The sequence below is a fragment of the Papio anubis genome, chromosome 5 (genome assembly GCF_008728515.1).
Source record: "Papio anubis isolate 15944 chromosome 5, Panubis1.0, whole genome shotgun sequence".
Classification (NCBI taxonomy): Eukaryota; Metazoa; Chordata; class Mammalia; order Primates; family Cercopithecidae; genus Papio; species Papio anubis.
This window is the reverse complement of record NC_044980.1, coordinates 104,207,550-104,228,694: the sequence shown is the minus strand read 5'-3', so window position 1 is coordinate 104,228,694 and position 21,145 is coordinate 104,207,550. Positions and strand designations below refer to the sequence as shown.

Below are 21,145 nucleotides of genomic sequence, written 5' to 3'. Positions count from 1 at the left end.
CCCAAATCATCTCTCTTCCTCTTCCTCCAAAATCCCAGCTCCTTTGAAATGTCTTCCATCAACAAATACATCCTGCAACTCCTCCTCATTGTAGTCATCTTCCCATCTCCCTTTCACGAACACACTCCTATACTGAACATTTTAGCATGTATGTCTCCATCTCAACCATTATTCCCCATAATCATTCTTAACAACTTCAACTTTCACATGCATGGTTCATTCAACATTCTTGCCTCTCAGTTCTTTTACCACTTCCTCAATTCTTACTTAGCAACTCATTTCCATGACAACTTCTCAGGCCTTCTTGTTACCATAAACTCGACCACATCACAAATCTTGATTTCAAACACTACACTCTCTGATTTCTACGACCTATCTTTACAGCTCCTACTTGGCTTAGGTTCTATGTCCACTAGTATAAGCCTTGTTCTGCTTATGCATATCTCCAACTTCTTTGCCCTTGTCTCCTTCAGTTGTATTTGCCATGAAAACCTTTAATTTGTTTAAACGCTACTCTTCCCTTATTTAATCCATGTCTATGCCTGAAATGAAGTGACTGAAAGAAAATGCACAGCTATGGTGGCTGGTCCTATTTCTAATTTGTGACCCCAACTCTTAAGAGTCCTCATCTTTCTCACTCTGCAAAAGAACATTTTACACCTTCCCTCCTCCAACTTCTAATAGTCTTTCCTCCCTTTATTCTCATCTCATGACTTTGCTTTTAATTCACTGAGAAGTTATAAAAAATTTCAAAGATTATCTTCTCATCAACCAATCTACTGATTTGTATGCATCTGTATTCAATTGATTTTATCCATTTATTTCACAAATAGTTTTAAGCACCCACTATGTATAGATGCTACTCTGGGCATGAGGATACAGCAGTAAACAAAATAGGTAAACTTCCCGCCCTAAGAAGTTTATGTTTTAATAAAGACAGAAAAAGAATAAGTAAATATATAAAAGGTCCATAGTTGGTAAGTACAATGCAGAAAAGCAAAAGAAAACAAAACCAAGGTAAGGAAGCTTGAGTGATGAAGGGTACTATCTGAGATGGATGGTTAGAGAAGCTATCTCCGATAGAGTAACAGGAAATATCCACTTGGATCTGTAGGAGAAAAGTTTCAGACAGAAAAAGAGCAAATGCAAAGGCCCTCAGCTATGTGTGGGGCTTGGAACAACTGAGAGTGAGGAGGCCAGTTTAGCCAGAGCAAAGTGGCGTGGAAAGAAAGCAGTAGATGATGACAGAGGCTCTTCACAATCAGAAGCTGGGTCATGAAAAGTCATGCTGCCCATGGTAAGAACTTTACATTTTAGTATAAAAGAGATTAGACACAATTGAAGGATTTTGAGAGAAGAGTGATATGATCTTAGTTAAATTTTAAAAGGATTCTCTGACTCTTATATGGGTGAGAATAATGGGACAAGTAAAAGCAGAGAGATCCAAGAAGAGGCTATGGCAGTTATCCAGGTGAGAGATGATGAAGGTTTGGGCCCAGGTGGCAGTGTTGAAGGGAGTGAGACATGGATGGATGTTTTTTAAAGAAGAGCCATCGGTATTTGAAGATGGACTGGCTATGGGATATAAGAGAAAAAGAAGTATAAAGGGTGACTGCAAGTTTTTTGATCTGAGAAACAGGAAGAATAAAATTGACACTTGCTGAGATGGAGAAGTAGGAGAGAAGCAGCTTCAGACAAATGCTAATAATGCCTTGGCCTGTCCATTGTGCTGATTTCTCCTAGTATTCTTTCTCTTCTTCTACCCTGGCTCACTGATCATCTTCCAGGAAGCCAGGATAGTTTCCACTTTTGGGTCTTTTCACTTGGCACTTGACAGTACTCTGTCTCAAATGCTCTTTTCCAAGATTGTTCAGTGTGAGTTTAGGCTCAATGAAGAAGAGAATGGAAAGGATCACGGCACAGAGTGGGAAACAGTTTAGAGGTGAGGGCAGCAACAAGCATTGGACATGGTGCGGTGGAACAAGAAGGAGACTGATACTGCAAGGAAAACCAATACTCTATATTACATTTAACACTGACTAGCATGAAGCCAACCTTGTTCTGATCAGTATGGGAAGACAGACTCTAATCATCAGATAAGCTTGTCTTTGAGCATTGTAAAACCCAATATTTTTTATAACTCTGTTACTAGCCACCTTCTATTCCCTGCAGACTCTAAGACATTGGGAGGAACAAAAGGAGAAAAGAAGGAATTTCCAATACTGGAGGAAGCCCAGGATTGAAATAGAGTTTAGGCAAAACAAGAGTGCCTGTGGGAAGCTTAACCTAGAAAGACACTTCTATTTCAGAACTTGAAGCCTTTGTAAGACAGGTAGATTCAGAACAGAGCAGTGTCTCCAAAGGGAGTTACCTCTGCCCCTTCACTCTTAGATTCTAAATACAAACCTATGTGCTTGCAGATGCCAGAAATTATTTTCACAGGAAACGGTCTTTTTATTTTGCAATGAATGCAATAGGACTAAAATATTCCTGGGAGATATAACAAGTTAAACAAAGTTAATACAAAGAATTTAGCTAATGCCCGACTCTCACCAGAAAGAGGTTGGGTTTAGCAAAGGCAGGGCAAAGAGGGAAAGAACCTGATAGATAAAGCAGAAGAAGGATCTTCATGTCTTTACCCAGCACTTTTCTCTCTTGCTTCTTTTATTCGCATCTCCCTAGGATCTAGAACATACGAGCATGACCCTGATTTAATACCTCTCATCTTTAAAAAGGTCTCTCAGTCCCTTACCATACCCTCCTGCTCCCAAAGCATATCTCTGCTTCCCTTCACAGAAAACCTCTCTAATGTTGCCTCTGCATTCTTTCTTCACTTCTTCACCTGGGAGTAGAGGAAATAAAATTGATTATTTCATGTCACCATTCTGGTCTGACTTCTCTCCTACTTTAAAGGCAACGGCAATATTATAATATTTCCTAACTTGCCTCACTGCTTTGATCCTTATCCTTTATATTCATTCCCTCTGCACACAGCATCCAGAATGGTATCTTTAAAATGTAAATCAGATCATGTTACTCTCAGCTTAAATGCCTTTGTTGGAGTCCCACTGTGCTTAGAATAAGTATAAACTCTTTGCCATAGACCTTAAAACTTAGGACGGCTTGGCCTCACCCTATTGGTCTGAGGTCACTGTCCTTGTATGCAGGCCATTCAACTTCTAGATCAAGCTTCAAGGCCTTTGCATTTGCTATTTCCTCTTCCATCAGGCCTCCTTTTTCACTCTGTTCACTGAGAGTGACCGAGAGGCCTTTCCTGACCATTCCATCAAAAGTAGTTACACACTAACACACATACGACATACACACATATACACACCATGAGTCATACCGTTCAATTTTTTATAACAGTTACAAAAAGCTATGTTATCATTTAATTACTAATTCATCATCTGTTTCTTCCATTAGAGCATGAGTTCTATGACAGAAAGGATCTTGTCTATTTTCTACATATGCTATCTTTGGCATTATTTAACAATACTTGGCATTTAATAATTTGTTAAATGAATGAATGAGGTATGGAGGCTGGTGATTGAACACAAAAGGCTGGCAGCTCAAAGAAAAAAAATTCCAGTTTAACATTAAGCTTCGGTTAGATGACATTAGAATTGGTTAGTCAGTTCTCATCCTGCAACTTAAGTCTACATGACATTTTTTTCATGTTATTGATACCAATGGAGTGGAGAATTTCTGTTTCATAGCCAGAAATAAGTATCCAGATCCTCTAGAGCCTCTAGATTCTCTTTTAAGGTAAGTGAAGAACACATGGAAAAATATAAATTATGAATGCACAGGTGAAGTTACTGACCTTCTAAATCCACTGTAGCAAGTACTGATACTCCTGCTCACTCCTCTCCCCTATCTCAGTCTATAGACCTTTTATAGCTGCCAGAGAGAAATCCTGTACTTTTCCTTCCAACAGTACACCTTGCCTTCAATTTGAGTGTTCCATCATTTGTATCAAACACAACCACAGAGTGATTAAAAGAGAATTAAGTGGTAGAGATTAGAAAATGAAAATGGTGAGAATTGGAATGTACTATCCATTCCCAAAGAAGCAACTATGATATCCTTGGTAAGTGGAAAATAATTCTACAGATGCAGCTGTGGATATTTTGACTTGCCTCTGTGCCCTCCATGGGCACAGAGCCTGGCTGGGTCTTTACTCCTTATATGTCCCAAGAAGGTGCCAGCATCAGCACGGTCTTATGAAAAAGAAACTGATTAACAAAGAGAGAATTAATGTTAAGCCTCCCAAATTATTTTTTAAGATTCATGCTGTCAGGGATAGAAGGAAATCAACACATATTATATATTTTTATAAAAGTATCATAGTCACATTTAAAAATACAGAAAATATAAAAAGAATGAGGAATATATCTACCACTGTAACACAACTAATCATTAGCATTTTGGTTTATTTCTTTTCTGATATGTATGTATGTTTCTTTTTACATTTTCAAATACAAAAATATTTGAAATTTTGTTACCTTTTTCACAAAAACATAATAAAAATTTTATGAATATCTAATATCCATAAGCAGAATGTAACACACCTTCCTAAGGGCCTAGTGTCATCAATGCCTAGCCCAGTGTCATCAATGCCAATGCCTAAGGAATGCTTCCTTAAAATTTATTACTAACATATTCTATAATCAGCATCCTTTTCTGTACATTTTTTAAAGAATTCAATTTGAATCCTGGCTTGACCATTTAGAGTCTTTAATCAAGTCCCTTAATCTATATGAGGATTGCTTCAATTTCATCATGTGTAAAATGGGGATAATAATTGTTATTCTGGAATATTATTGTTTTAAGGGTTGAATAAGAATATGTGTGAAATTTCCTAGTCCCTGTGAAATGTTCAGTAAATGTCAGTGCCTCTCCTAGAATGACTTTTCAAATCAAAATGAGCATTTCTAGTCTTCTGTTTCCAATTTTCTAATTCTTGACAGAGAAAGCACTACAATTGCAGCATACTAACTTTAGAAATATAGGGATTTATGAAAGTGTTCCACCCCTACTCAGAGAAAGTATCTACTAAACATGAAACACAATTTTATTTTTATTGTTATTTTAAAATTTTTTCTGAAAGTAAATGACAACTTCATCAGAATCCTAAACTATATCCTAATATAATCCTCCTGCCTGAGGTTAATCAAAAAGAAAACTAATGCCTACTTGCATTTAAATAAATACCTACCCTCACCTTTTCTTAAGATAAGAGCTGAACCATCCTGTTTAAACTTTAGGGAGGTTTTAAGACCATTTCATATGTTTACCAATTACTGTTGACTACCAGGGTCACATCTAAGTTGACTATAAACCTGGGTATCAATCATATCCTTTATATATTCAAGTCTAAAAGAGGTATAATATACTTCGTTTTTTCTTCTTAGTTCCTTTTAGTAATTTTTATATGGTAAAGACAGTAATTTTAGTAATTTTTATGACCATTATATATGATCAAGATTTTTAAATTATCAAGAAGGCATGAAAATAATGAAATTTAGGTTTTCATTGTATATTATTCCAGTCAAAAAACAATGACTTATGTGCACAATTCCCAAACTTTAATTTGAGTGATTAAAGGGGTGCAATATTATATACACTCAGAGACCCTGAAATATTCCTTTGATCTTTTGCTTGATCCTTAAAACTAAGTGATTTTCTATTAGTTATAAACCCAAGTAATTAACTGTATTTAAAAAGCTTGACTTTGTATACTGTTAAATAATAAAAATAATACTCCTGAAAGTATTAACATTTTAAGCTTCATCAATTACATCTTAGGGTTCAATGGAAAAAATAAAAACCTGGATGCTCTTAGAAAAAAGCTTAGCTCACTGCCTATTCTTTCAAGGACAATTCAGACCTTTTTCAAAGAACCTGGCTAATATGGTTCATGAATGCTAAAACCTTGGTAGAAAGAGAGGCTTTTACATGATTCTTCTAGAGTTATTCGTGACCAGAAAAGTACAGAAGAAATTAATGTTGAACCAAAAAATAATATAATCACACTCTGGGTCTGGAATGGGAAAGACAGAGATTCTAGAGATCTTAATGATTTGAGGTTTGAGAAAAAAATTCCATTGTCAGTGTTGCCCCATAGCAATATATTCTTTCTAAATGTAGAAGTTTAGATTTTCTGAGGTAGCATTTTAACATGAATTGAACCCAGAGCTTCACTTTTCTCTGAAAGACCAGATAAACAAACATGGGTCAGCTCAGTCCTTCCCAGCATCTTTCTCCATACAGTGATGCGCACATCCTCAAAGCACTCTCCCATCAGCATGTCTGTAAGTCTCTTCTGAGTAGAACTGCTCACAGTTTAAAAGCTTCATGTAAGAGTTAATTGGGTAGTATGCACACATTCCATGTTTATGCCCTATTATTTCTCCATCTCTGATATTTTCCAAGACTGTCAGGTTTCAAAGGATATGGTGGCCAAGGGGCTTGTGACCCCTGGACTGGTTTGGTCTCTGAATGTGTGTTCAGTATTTATTGGCCTCTCCCATAGAGCCAGGGAGCACAGGATCTGTCCCTAGTCATCTGTAGCTGTAGATACCCTCACCTAGCCAAGTCTCTACTGCAGACAGCATCTGGCAGTGGCCCTGGTATGTGGCCTCTTCATGCTCACCATGCTTCCCTGGGTTATCTAAGCCAGAGGCCAGTGGGAAAGAACAGGGTAAGGAAAACATTGCTCTGAGAGAGAGCTGAACTCAATCTTCACCCTAAAGAAATACTTTTAAACTAAAAGAGACTCTTAAATGGGAAGAAACTAAGATATATTTGACTGAAAATTTTTAGTATGTTTTCCTCCCAGGTATCCAGTGATAGAAGAGGAATTCAGGTTCAGAATAAATGTTGTTGTAGAAAACAGAGGATACTGATACATTTTTTTGCGGATATAAGTGTGGTGGGTAAATTTTTGATTTGACACTCACCCACATTCCCCTTCCTAAAAATACATCAAAATTTAAAAGATGAGGATGATAATCTTGGATCTGCTTTATCAATAAAAGGCATTATATACAGTTTATAGTACTTTATTATTTATGTCACTCCTTGAAACTGATCGGGATGCTCAATATGTCCTGATATCATGATGGTAAAAACAGTTCTAGATTGTTCTGATCCTAAAATCTCAAAGAAAAATGCTGGCAATGAAGATTAAAACTGGACTCCTTCCTTACACCATATATAAAAATAAACTCAAGATGGATTAAAGCCTTAAAGGTAAAACCCAAAACTATAAAAACTCTGGAAGACAACCTAGGCAATACCATTCTGGACATAGGAACTGGCAAGGATTTCATGAAGATGCCAAAAGCAACTGCAACAAAAGCAAAAAATTGGCAAATGGATCTAATTAAACTAAAGAGCAGAAGCTCTTTGCTATGCAGAAGCACACCAAAAGAAACTCTCAACAGAGTAAACAGACAACCTACCGAATGGAAGAAAATTATTGCGAAGTATGCACCCAGCAAAGGTCTAATATCCTGAACTTATAAGAAACATAATCAAATTTATAAGAAAAAATGAATAACCCCAATTACAAAGTGGGCAAAGGATATGAACAGACATTTTTCAAAAGAAGACATACATGTGGCCCACAAGCATATGAATAAAAGCTTAACATCACTGATTATCAGAGAAATGCAAATCAAAACTACATTCAAATACCATCTCACATGAGTCATAATGGCTATTATCAATTAAAAAAAATCACAGATGCTGGTGAGGTTGTGGAGGAAAGGGACAACTCATACACTATTGGTGGGAGTGTGAATTGGTTCAACCGTTGTAGAAAGCAATTCTTCAAAAAGCTGTCAGCAGAACTACCATTCGACCCAGCAATCCCACTACTGGGTATATGTCTAAAGGAATATATTGTTCTGGTATAAAGACACATGCACACATATGTTCACTGCAGCACTTTTCACACTAGCCACGACAAAGAATCAACCTAAATGTCCATCAGTGGTAAACTAAATTAAAAAAATGTGGTACATATATACATAGAATACTATGCAGCCATAAAAAAGAATGAGATCATGTCCTTTGCAGGAACATGGATGGAGCTGAAGGCCGTTATCCCTATGCCATTATCCAAACTAACACAGGAACAGAAAACCGAATACCGTGTGTTCTCACTTATAAGTGGGAGCTAAATGATGGGCATATATGGACACAAAGAGAGGAACAAAAGACACTGGGGCCAACCTGAGGGTGAAGGGTGGGAGGAGGGAGAGGAGCAAAAAAAGTAACTATTGGGTACTAAGCTTAGTACTTGGGTGATGAAATAATCTGTACAACAAACCCTCATGACACGAGTTTACCTATATAACAAACCTGCATATGTATCCCCTGAACCAAAATAAAAGTTAGAAAAAAGAGAAAAGTCCTGCCAGTGACAGATTGGTAGATTGTGTGGGGGAAAAACATCCATCTGATATGTTCTTTTAGATATAACTATCCATCTGATATTCTTCAACTTTGGGGTACAGATAAGTATAGGTAACTTTAACTGAATTTATCCTGTGACAGATTCTTGCAGTAGCAAGGAAATTGGAATCTGACATATATAGCCACATCTGTGGTCATACTGCATCCCATCTACCACTAAGACAAAGAGTTAAGAGTCACATCAAGCCATGTGTGTAGTCTGTATATCTCACAGTTCCCAGTTGTTTTTCTTTCATTTGCCAGTGGATACTGTATGTGAGACTCACTAAACTCAGGTTTTAACAGAATTTGGCAAAAATAACCTGTTGCTTCCATTATCTGCACACAGGAGTATTATTTGCCCATGCTTCATAGTGTAACTTAGAAGCGGCACTCAGCTTCTCTGTGCCTATGTCAATGAAGTTTTAATCATCCTTTATCAGGTAAATAAGGAGAAACATCTAGTTTTAGTCCCAAATCTGGACCAAAATCATTCCTGAATCTTTCTTGCCTTTGTCTCTATCAGGCCTTCATGGCATGTATAAAAAATGCCCAGATTTGGAATTCAAAAGCCCTGAGTTCTAGGATACATACTATTGTGTATTTTGAACATGCCACTTCTCTGAAATTCCCATAAGAAAAACACCTCCTTGGGGAGCTTTGTGTTAACATGTGAAAGCAGTACTACATTACACAGTGATTAATAATTAAATGTGCGTTCCATTCTTATTGGCATTATGCTCCTTTACTGTTAAAATGAGTGATGTGACATATGGTGATTTGTGAGTGCTTAATTTTAAAAAAGGTTTAAAACTAATTCAATACTGAAAACTATATGGATCTCTTTTATTAGTATCCTCTATACATAGTTCATTTCCCCTCTTCTAGAAAATTAATGGTTTTGGAGTTCCATGACTTGATCCTTTTTTAGCCTTCTTTTTCTCCTTTCCTTAGATTGGCTGGATAGATGCAACTCTGACCACCATTCAACTTTTTGTACCATAAAAAAATACAAATTAAAAATTATTAACACATTTTTCCCTGTTAACACTAAGATGATAGCTTTCCCCTTCTCACTAAGGTATGAATCCTAAGTCTGCTTGCCTGTGTCCTTCTGGCTCTCTCAGCTCCTTGTTGTGGTCCACTGGATAGCACTCTCCAGCTCTGATCTCCTGACCCTGAGCTTCTCTCAACTTTCCTAGTGCCCCAGCACCTCCCCTTCAGTTACAAGGCATTTCCCACTGAGCTCTGTGAGTTCTTAAACTCCTGCTTCTACGAGAGTAAAGTAACATAAGCTCTCCTTCTGAGGTTTCCTCTGTTTTTAGTTGGTTATACATCTCCTTTTTCTGCTCCATAAACTCCATTTAAAGGTGAAAATTACTTTAGTTCCAATTGCCCAATGCTTATAAAGGTACTAAGGGGTTCAATGTCATAATTTGAGTGGATGGCATACCAGCAAAGTAAATTCAACTTTTGGGCAACAGCACTCAGGCCTGTTGGTGCTCTAGCTTATGGTCTCGGTCTCTCTCTCTCTCTCTCTCTCTCTCTCTCTCTCTCTCTGTCTTTCTCTCTCTCTTATCAGTCTGCTTCTGAATTGTAGTGTTTATTTTCTGAAAGGCAACAAAATACCTATACGAGATTGATATAATGAGAAGATGAATAAGAATGCAGAATTGTAATAAATTCTAGCAGTGTTTATATCAATAAAGAAAATGCATCATATCATAATAATGAACACTCTGGAAGAATGTTCTGACTTTCAAGTGTATTCTTGAATGGTAAAGCATACAAATCAGGCCAAGACTTTAACATTCCGCCCTGCCACCTTTGCTCTCTTATACATATATTCTTGTCACAAACTGAATAGAAATATCCCTGTTCCTACTCCTGGAGACCTGGTTTGATAGTCCCTGTGAAAATCAATAGGTTCCAACTGACAGAATGCTTGAAGAAGTTTCACTTCACTTGACACAGCTCGTTATCTGCGAGCTACTTTCCTTAATGTGTTCTGAGATCTCAACTGAATCTATTTGAGCTGGTGATTTATTATTCTCTTCTCCATCACTGACCAAGGTGACCTTGCCTGTACTTCCAGAGCACATCAACAAGAAGTTAAAAGTGGCCAATAGCAGCGCATAATGATGCATATCTTTAATCCAGATTGAACCATCCATCCCTCTTATGTACATCATAGCAATTAGAAAATGCATGGCTCATGGTCAGTTTTCCATGTTCCCAAAGTTTAGGTAGAAAAAGACAGAGCAGGGAATCTCCATTGTGCATCCTGAGTCTGCCTGGTTGAGGGCACAGTGGCAAAGTGTAGAGGATCTCCCTAGAGAGGTTGTTGGTTCCTACTCACTAAGGTGTGAGAGGCTAGATAAGCTTCCTCCTCTTGGCCCAAAGGAGTCTTATTTTTTTGTAATTTTTATTTATTTATTTATTTATTTTTGAGACAGTCTCGCTCTGTTGCCCAGGCTGGAGTTCTTGGCTGACTGTACCCTCCATCTCCCAGATTCAAGTGATTCTCCTGCCTTAGCCTCCCAAGTAGCTATTTTTCAGCTTTATTGTGGTATAAGTGACAAATAAAAATTACACATATTTAAAGTGTACAATGTGATGTTCTGATGTACACATTGCAGAATGATTACCACAAGCAAGCTAATTAACAAATCCACCACCTAACATAGTTATTTTTTTGTGGTGAGAACATTTAACATTTACTCCTAGAAAATTTCAAGTATACCAACACAGTGTTATTAATCATACTTCCCATGCTATACGTTTGATCTGTAGAAATTATTCATTTTACATAACTGAAAGTTTGTTCCCTTTGACCTACATACCTCCGTTTCCTCCTGCACTCAGCCCCTGATAATCATCCTTCTACTGTCTCTAAGTTCAACTTTTTAAATTACACATACATGTGAGATCATGCAGTATTTGACTTTGTGTCTGGCATATTTCACTTAGCATAGTGTCCTCCAAGATCATTCAAGTTGTCACAATTGGCAGGATTATTTTTTCCTTCTTAAGGCTGAATAATATTCCATTACCCATACCACATTTTCTCATTCATCTATTGACAGACAAAAGCTGTTTCCTCTTCTTAGCTATTGTGAATAATGCTGTAATGAATATGAGAGTGCAACTACCTTTTTAATGTATTGACCTTATTTCCTTTGGATTCACTGGAATTTTGATAGGGATTGCATTGAATCTGTAGATCACTTTGGGTGGTATTGACATTTTGGCAATATTAATTCTTTCACTCCATAAACTAACCTTTCCATTTATTTCTGTGCTTTCAATTTCTTTCATCAATGTTTTATAGTTTTCAGAGTTTAGCTCTTCCACCCCCTTAGTTAAATTTATTCTTAAGCATTTTAATTTTTTGATGCTGTTATAAAAGAGATTATTTTCTTAATTTCTTTTTCAGATAGTTTGTGAGTGTACAGAAATGTAACTTATTTTGGTACCTCATTTATATATTCTGAAACTTTACTGAAATGATTTATTAGTTCTTATATAGTTTGTGTACTCTTTTGAGTTTTCTATATTTAAAAAATATAATCTACAAATAGATAAGTTTACTTCTACCAAGAATTCTCATTTAAATACTGCCCAAAATGTTTACAGGTATGTTTTCCTAAGTTTATTTTTCCTTCTTTATTCTTTAACACACCTAGCTACTTTCCTTGGAGGATGATAATAATATCCATATAACAAGGACCTCAAACAGTCACACATTAATATATGTAGTTTTCACTTAGTGAGACAGGAAAAAAAAAGTGAAATCAGACAAATCCATTTCCAGAACCTTGCTCTGTATTTACTATCTCGGTGGTTGTGGGCAGCTAGCCTCTCTGAGCCTCAGAAACCAAGGCTGACCTTATAAAGACCATGTGAGGAAACATGAGATTATTTATTTTTGCATGCAACACATTTTTATTGCAATAATGTATGCAAAGTTTCTGGCACACAGTAACTGCTCAATATATTGTAGTTATTACCATTTCAGATTCTCTAAGTACCTGGCTTTCTATAAACCTTGTACTCTGAGCATTACCTCCAACCACACCCACCCTTATCACTGAGAAATCATTTCCTATAGTAGGTGACGCAAAATGAGGAATGGGGAACGATTTCATAAAGACTGTGTCAATTTTGCACTCCCATCCACAGAATGTGAGAGAATCCTTTTCCCAAATCCTGGGCGAAACTAGATATTATTTTTTATTCTTTGTTTAGTTAGTGGTGGTATGGTTTGTCTGTGTTCCCCAAAGCTCATGTGTTGGTAACACGATACGCAGTTCTGTGGTGTTGAAAGGTGGGGCCTAAAGGGAGGTGTTTGGATGATGGTGCACCATTCCCATGAACGGATTAATGCTGTTATTTCAAGAGCAGTTTCCTTATAAAAGCACGTGTTTGGTACCCCCTTTCTCTCTCTCCCTCCCTCCTTTTCTCTCTCTCTCTCTCTGCTATTCTGCCATGAGATGACACAGAAAGAAGGCCCTCACCACTTGCTGGCCCCTTGATTTTGGACTTCTCAGCCTCCTCCAGAACTGAGCCAGTAAATTTGTGTTCATTATAAATTATTCAGTCTGTGATGTTACGTTATAGCAGCACAAAACAAACTAAGATAGTAGTAAAAAGTATTGTCTTATTAATTTAAGATTGTTTTTATTGTTAATGGCTATAAAGGATTATAATTTTAATTTTTTCTAAAAAGTATCTTTCCAAATATTTTGCCATTTGTGAACAGCATAAGTTTGAACAAGATACTGACCCTTAGTTTTCTCACCTTGAAACCGAGAATCCACCAGTCTCTAGCACATTATAAACATTCTATAAATAATAGCTTTTTTCGTTTTTTATTAGGACTTTGGTGTTTTTCTTCATTGATTTCTACATGCTTTACATCATTAAGGCTATCAACACTTGGGAAGTTGGTGATTACTATGGACTAAGTATTTGTGTCCCCTCAAAATTCACACTGAAGCCTGAATGTCCAATGTGATAGCATTTGGAGATGGGCCTTGGGGAGGTAATTAGATCATGAGGGTGGAGCCCTCATGATAGGATTAGCGCCCTTTTATGCAGCAACAAAAGAAAGTTTGCTTCCTGCCCACTCGTTTGAATTTGAACTCAGAGTGAGAAGACAGTCTTTTGTAAACCAAGAAGAATGCCCTCACCACACACCAAATCTGCTGTCACCTTGACCTTAGACATATCAGCCTCCAGAACTGTGAAAACTAAAGTTCTATTGTATAAGCCACCAAGTTTATGTTTTTCAATCTCTTGGAGATGCATCTATAAAATAGTGACAGCACCTACCTCACAAAGTATGACATATTATTTTTATGAGTACCATTTTAAAATCATAAAGTGATTTAAAATTCCAAGTTGTGGCTGGGCGCAGTGGCTCATGCCTGTAATCTCAGCACTTTGGGAGCCCAAGGCAGGCGGATCACCTGAGGTCAGGAGTTCGAGACCAGCCACCAGCCTGGTTGACATGGTGAAACCTCGTCCACACTTAAAAAAAAAAAGAATACAAAAATTAGCCAGGCATGGTGGTGTGCACCAGTAATCCCAGCTACTCAGGAGGCTGAGGCAGGAGAATCACTTGAGCCCGGGAGGCAGAGGTTGCAGTAAGCCAAGATGGTACCATTGCACTCCAGCCTAGACAACAAAAGCAAAACTCCATCTCAAAAAAAAAAAAAAAAAAAAAAAAAAGACAAAAAAGAAAAAAGAAAGAAAAAGAAAATTCCAAGTTGTTAGTTTCCTTGTAAAGAGATATGCACACATGTGTACTGTGTGTAAAAAGACTGGTGGATGTAGGAGCTAATGTCTGTCAATTGGTCAGTGCCCATCACTTGGCCAATTAATACAGTACATCTAGATTCAAACATAGTTCTCTATATAAACGTAGTATATTCTTCCTAAAGAAATCTTCTGGGGAAGTTGACATGAGATTTAAAAGTTAAAAAGAAAAAGACTAGAACACAGAACACAGCCCACATTTGAAGAATGCCTAATACATGCCAGGCAATACAAATGAGCATATATATAAAGATATAAAACTTCAGGTAATCCTCAGTTTACCCAGTGGTATAAATGGTGTTATCCCCATTTTAAAACTGAGAAATCTGAAAATCTCCAATGGAGACATCCTGGAGATTCATCCACCAAGAAACTGGAACAAAGCCTATGTATTCTGTAACTTAATCTTCAGAATCCCCTGCAACATCATAGTTATATACTCAAATGCTAACTCACAAGAATGTAAGGACAAATAAATGAAAGCTAGAAACCAACTCACAGAATGATTAAGAAATCACAATGTGTGGTTCTTCAATTAACTGAGAAGAGAATAAAAAAAAAAAACCAACATTTATGGAAAATTTTGTTGAATTTTGAGACATTTACTAGGTGAATGTTCATTATATTACTCAAGCAAAATCTTTCCAGAACCTTACTGGTATTATAATAACTAAAACATGCAAAAATTAGACCTGGAACTTCTTTTCTATTATGGATCTAGGCACATTGCTCCAAGGTAAGAATCATACAGAAAAGAGCTTAGGGTTGAAAGTGTTTTAAATCTAGATATTATAGGCATCCGAGATTTACCTAAGCAGAAGGTCACAGGATCAGAAATCCTTATTGTATGCCACATTACATTTTATTGATAGCAATAAAAGAATATGTATCAATTTTTAGCAGTAATTTCAAAAGTACTCCAAAACAAATATAGTTAATTTTGTTCATACAGAAGTGCATAAAAATCATCTGTGCTACTTACTGTTTGACTTTAAATCAAGCTAATGAGAACATTAAAATTACATAGAACGAACTGGTACTCTTATGAAATATCTGTGTGAACTCATTCCAATGAATAAGAATAATGTTCATCATGTATTACATGCTTCCTATGTGCTGGGAAATATTTATTTTAATCTTTAGTAGGACACTCTGACCTAGATGCTCTTAAACCCATTTTAAAGATGAAGAAACAGATTGACAGATGTTCTATAACTTGTAAAGTCACACAATTAGTAAGTGGCAGAAGTGATCCTAAACTCAGTCTGCCTGGCACCACAGACCACAACATCACCCCACTACTACATAGCAATTTTTAAGGAGAGTCAGAATACCTAGAAATTATGATTTTTACACACTGAGATTAGATATCAGACTCAATACTAGGTATTTCAATGAGAGGTATGTATTTTACAGTTAGATTAATACAAGCTTTTCCAAGAGTTGAGCTACACAGTTAGAAACTTCATCTGAATTCTGAAGTTCAAATATCTGTTTCCAAAATTCTAGAGATACTATAAATTATTGGTGGAGCATAATTTTCTTAATTCTCAATCAGTTCTCCTTGAAAATAGGTCACATTTATAGTCTGACATGTGGTCATTTAGATACACTCTGAGGTATGTATTCCTAAGGAAGAAAGGTAAACTATAATTCATGTGAATTACTCCTGAAATAGAGACTCCATCATTATCATGATGTCATTCTTCAAAAGCTGGGATTCCATTTAACTCAGCAAAATTCAGTCCAGTTTGAAGTTTCCATCTGCTTAATTTGTTCAAATTTTGACACTTTCTCACATTTATTTTTTTCCTTTCATATAGTTTTAAGTTCATCATTTAACTTCAATAAAAAGGTTACATCTTGTTAACACACTGGTTGTTCCCACTAGCCATGTCTGTCAAAATCCTTTAAAGACCCAAGGTAACTTAATAAAATCTTTCTACTCTACTTCAAATATCACATACAGTGGATATACTGAAGAGCTGATGCATGAAAGAAAAAAGTTAGCTTTGTTTCCTTCACCCTTGATTCATGATTAACAAAGTTCAAAGTTAAATTTCCACTGATAATCACAAGCAAACTAGACAATATATACAAGATAATGTAGTTTGTATGGGGAACAAAAATTGCACTTAGGCCATCCCCACTAAAGAGGAGAGGATGAATGTCATGTCTAGGGAAATGATGACTTCTTCAGTACAAGAGTCACTAATACTAAGTGGAAAAAAAGGAAACAAACAACCCAAAAGGCACTTCAATCCATTTTCTTCTCTTGTTTACAGTTAACACCATGAAAGCCTTATCCCCATTAATGACACAATCAGACAAATGGATATTGTTACAGGAAATATCCAGGGTTTTTTCAATACAATAAAAAGTTGGTTCAATTATCATTTTCTGTTTTCTGGCTCTTCAATACATTTATAACAGTGAGTCACTGATGTTTGTCATAACATTTAGAGAGTGCAAAATCTTAAAATGCTTTCTGAATAGCCAGAAGAAGTGTTCAGTTATGCAAACAGGATCTTAATGTTGAATTATATTTTTCCACAGACTTCTCATTATGAGAATGCTCATGTATCTGAAACGTTGAAATACCAGAATGAATGCTAATATACTACAGTAATTGTTTATTTTTGCCATATTTGATTTTCCTCTCTGCCCCAATCTGTGCATACACATACAATTTTTGTTGTTGTTGTTTAACTATTTGAAAGTAAATTGCAGATTTTATGATGCTGGCTGATATGTAATTTAATGCATTCCAGTTCTTTGAAACATAGCTCTCTATATATTAAACACATGATGCTATACCCATTTATAAAATAAATATTAACTTAAAATGTCTCATATTATAATTACCTGTTAATTTATCACAACGATATTAAGACAGATATTAAGACTAGATATTAAGACAACCTTAATATCTAGTTGTCTAAACATGACAATTCACTTTATGTTAATTGTCAGTGTTGACTCTGTCCTGCACCCAACCACCATAAGAGCTGGTGCCTTAGTCTGTATTCCTATGGATAAGTCAGAGCATTCATCTATTAAAACCCAGATATTTGAGTACTTAATGAAATCTCATTGATGCTCAGGGTTTTTATGGAAAAAAACGTCTCTTTTTGCTAGTGTAAACTAAATTCTTCCTAATTATTTTATTAAGCTATGAGAGAAGACCTTGATATTGCCACAAAATGGAATTTGGGTAAACTCCCAAGGAAAAATGTTCAGACAGATCCTGAGAAAGAAGATTCATGTTATCAAAAATTAACTGTAAAAGAGACTTTTAAAAGTCTCTCACTTTAAGTCTGAGACAGTCGGAGGAAATCTTTCTCAGACTTAAAAACATTTGTACATTAAATTATGATAAAATATGGATTATAGATAGGTAGAATTAAATCTCCCTCAAAAGAGGCATTATCCTAACTCCCAGTACCTCAGAATGTGACCTAATTTAGAAATTGTGCTGTTGCAGATACAATTAGTTTCATGAAGATTAGGTCATACTGGAGTACGGTGGGTCCCTAATCCAAGAGGACTGGTGTTTTTATAAGAAGAGAGAAATTTGGACAGGGATGTGCATAGAGGTAAGATGATATAAAGACACACAGGGAGAAGACTGCCATGTGACATTGTGAGAGGGAGCAGAGACCCCTCTTAGGGGACTGCCAGTCTCCCCTAGCCCCCCAGCATGGAGTTAAAGAAAAATTTTGAGTTCCTTCTAGGGAGATTTCAGCATCTAGCTAGCCCTGCAACCAGCAATTTAAAAAGTAAATATAAATAATCCACTAATTTAAAAGGTAATAATAGCTTAAACAATTGTCATTCAAGTAAGTTAGCGTCACAAGATGTTTGGTTCCTTATAGAAACTAAAGATAGCATCTCATATCCTTGAGTTGTTATTCAGAAACCCTGACCCTCACCAGATGAAAAATACCAACCACTGTCATGTAGACCTCAGATAAGGCGGAACTAAGAAGTGAACACTGAGTACTGTCCTTATTCTAAATTTCTTCCTTGAAAGCCTGTAGAGAGTCATACTCAAAGGCTAGATCTTAACACTCCTTTCTTCTGACCCCAAGTTTTTAGACAAAATGTTGCTTCCTTAACCAACTGTAAATCAAAGAGTCTCAGAATCCACCTGTTTGTTAGCCTCTACTTAAAGATACTCCCACCTCCTTGGACCAAACCAATGTATAACCTCCATATATTGATTTATGATTTTGCCTGTTACTTCTCTTTTCCTGAAATGTACCGCTACCTTTTATAGTGTGCCCTTACTCATAAGCCATTGGGGAGTTTGGGCCTTAAGTGTGAGTTGCCTGATTCTCCTTGCTTGTCATCCAGCAATAAATGGCTCACTTTCTCTCACTGCAAGTCCTGGTGGGTGTGTGTGTGTGTGTGTGTTTGTTTTGCACACTGGGTGAGCTGACTCAAGTTTGGTTTAGTAACAGTTGGAGGCAGATATTAGAATGATGATCTATAAGTCAAGGAATGCCACAGATTTCTGGCTGTCACCAGAAGCTAGGAAAGAGGCATGGAACAGATCTTCCCTCAGAGCCCTAAGAAGGAACCAACCCTGCCAGCTCTTTGATTTTGGACTTCCAGCCTCCACAATTGTAAGAGAATAAATTTATGTTCTTTTAAGTCATCTAGTTTGTGGTAGTTTGTTGGACTAGCCCTAGAAAACCAAGATGGATGGAAATCGATAGATGATAGATAGACAGAAAAATAGATAGATAGATAGATAGATAGATAGATAGATAGATAGATAGATAGACAGACAGACAGATAGATAGATAGATAGATACATACATACACAGACAGATATCTAGATAGATATATAGATAGACAGACAGACAGACAGACAAAGTTTCAAGGCTTAGGTCTAGTCATAAAATGAGGACAGAAGGAACCATCCATACCATCCACTGAAGTAATACAGTAGCCTCAAAGTTGTTAGTTGGATCACATAAAATTGCCATTTTTGAAGGACCAAAAATAAGTAAAAAATTGCATTAATAAAAGCAATTTTATGAGCCTAATAGATTACATAAATAATTCAAGGTTTCTGAACACCCCCCTTTTTTTCCTCAGGAGCAGATCCCTTGGCTGAATTATCTAAGAAAACATTTTCTCTACATCACTTTTCCTCTATAAATAGATTCTTAGGTTTCATTCATTTCCTTCAGACAAGGAAGTTTCAGTCTCCATGACCTATATGGAATGAAATGCTAGAGGCAACTGTTCTTTGAGGTTTTGTCTGCTATTTCTCTCGTTTACACATCTCTGTGCATGATTTATCCTAGGAGACAATACTGAGGATTCTATCTAATTCACATTCAAAGCTGAGGTTTCTCCAGGGCATTTTCTCTCATTCCATTTGGTACAGCAGTAACTGTTTGACAACATCTGCCTTACAGCACCACTCTGCAGCCCCATCTGACACTTCATTCTCATTCACATGCTCTTCCTGCCTGTCTTCTGAGGGAGATGTTTTCACAACAGCGAGAAGACAGTAAGGACGAACCAGAGCTGCACTTGCCCAGCGTTAATGTACATCATGAACCCACCAAATGGCTTCACTGACCTCTTACTCCAATTTATCCAAAGACTTTTGACATAAGCCAATGATCTTTAAACCAGCCTGTTGTCCTTGGGGATTGTTGAGCATTCACATGTAATTTCTAAGTGTTGATTTCCTAGACTTTCATGTATCTCTTCCCCCTCAAAGTTTCCTCAACTATGAAAAACAAGTAGCCCTTCACACATTTTACTGACAATTTTTTAACCAACAAGAAATGGTACAAACAAGTCCTAAAACATCCTGTGTATGACCACTGCTAAAACATGCCATTTTACTTTCATAAGAAAGTAGATATTTAACAGGAAATTCTATTTCATAAAAGTTTTAATAATCCTTAGTTCAGATAGATTTTATGACTGTAAGAAACTAAATTAAGGGAAAATTCCAAATCTTGTCCATCAAAAGATTCCTCTACATTCTGGAATAACTTAAATCATTGCCTACAACACACAGAAAATTCAGAATATAGAATTCATTAGTAGCAACTGCCATTCAAATTATTACCAACTTTCATTAAACTGTTTTTGTTATTTTGCTATGGCTTTAAATTCTAACAGATTGTTTAAAATGTCATTCTATTTCTATTTAGCTGAAAACCTTGTACTATTATGCTCTTCATTATACAAGATTCTGCACAATTTCCCTGTGCCAGACAATACATAAACAGCTGGTAATTTTAAGCTGCCTTGAGGAATAAAAATTCCTTGGCCTAAAAATGTATTTGACTTAAAAATTTATGATACTTCTCAGCATACTTTACAACTGGGTTTTCATATATATATATATATATAGGTTTTCATATATATATATTTCACATATTTGTTCACATGAAATTTGAAAAGGAATGTACTATAAAAGAATATCTTGTCTTTTTGTGGTTTTATGAGTAGAAACTGCATAAGAACACAAAATCCAAGCAGGGCATTAAAATGGCAAAATACTCTCTGAGGGTATAGACAGTATTACACAGGTGTTGGCATTTATATTTTGAACTCCTATCTACTGTGTTTCTTACTCATTAGAGACAAGCCTAAGTCACTTTTGCTTCTCAACTTACCTATGAATGTAAGGCAAAAGAAGCAATCTCCAAATAAAAACCTTCCTTTTCCAGGTACAAACTTCCAGATGAGCAGGTTCAGTCCCAGAAAAATTAACATTTGTTCAATTATACTCTACTGAAACAAGCGCAACATTTGAAAATCAAGGCAAATTAGAATCTGATGACTCCTTTAACAAATACATTTGTGCTTTATTTCAAATTCT

The 21,145-nt window shown here is 36.2% G+C and overlaps 1 protein-coding gene across 3 annotated transcripts in view; it reads right to left on the bottom strand.

The window, feature by feature from the left end:
- The window catches only part of CAMK4 (calcium/calmodulin dependent protein kinase IV), a 256,916-nt gene that overhangs the window by 118,346 nt on the left and 117,425 nt on the right, over nt 1–21,145 (bottom strand). The gene's annotated exons all lie outside the window — the stretch shown is intronic.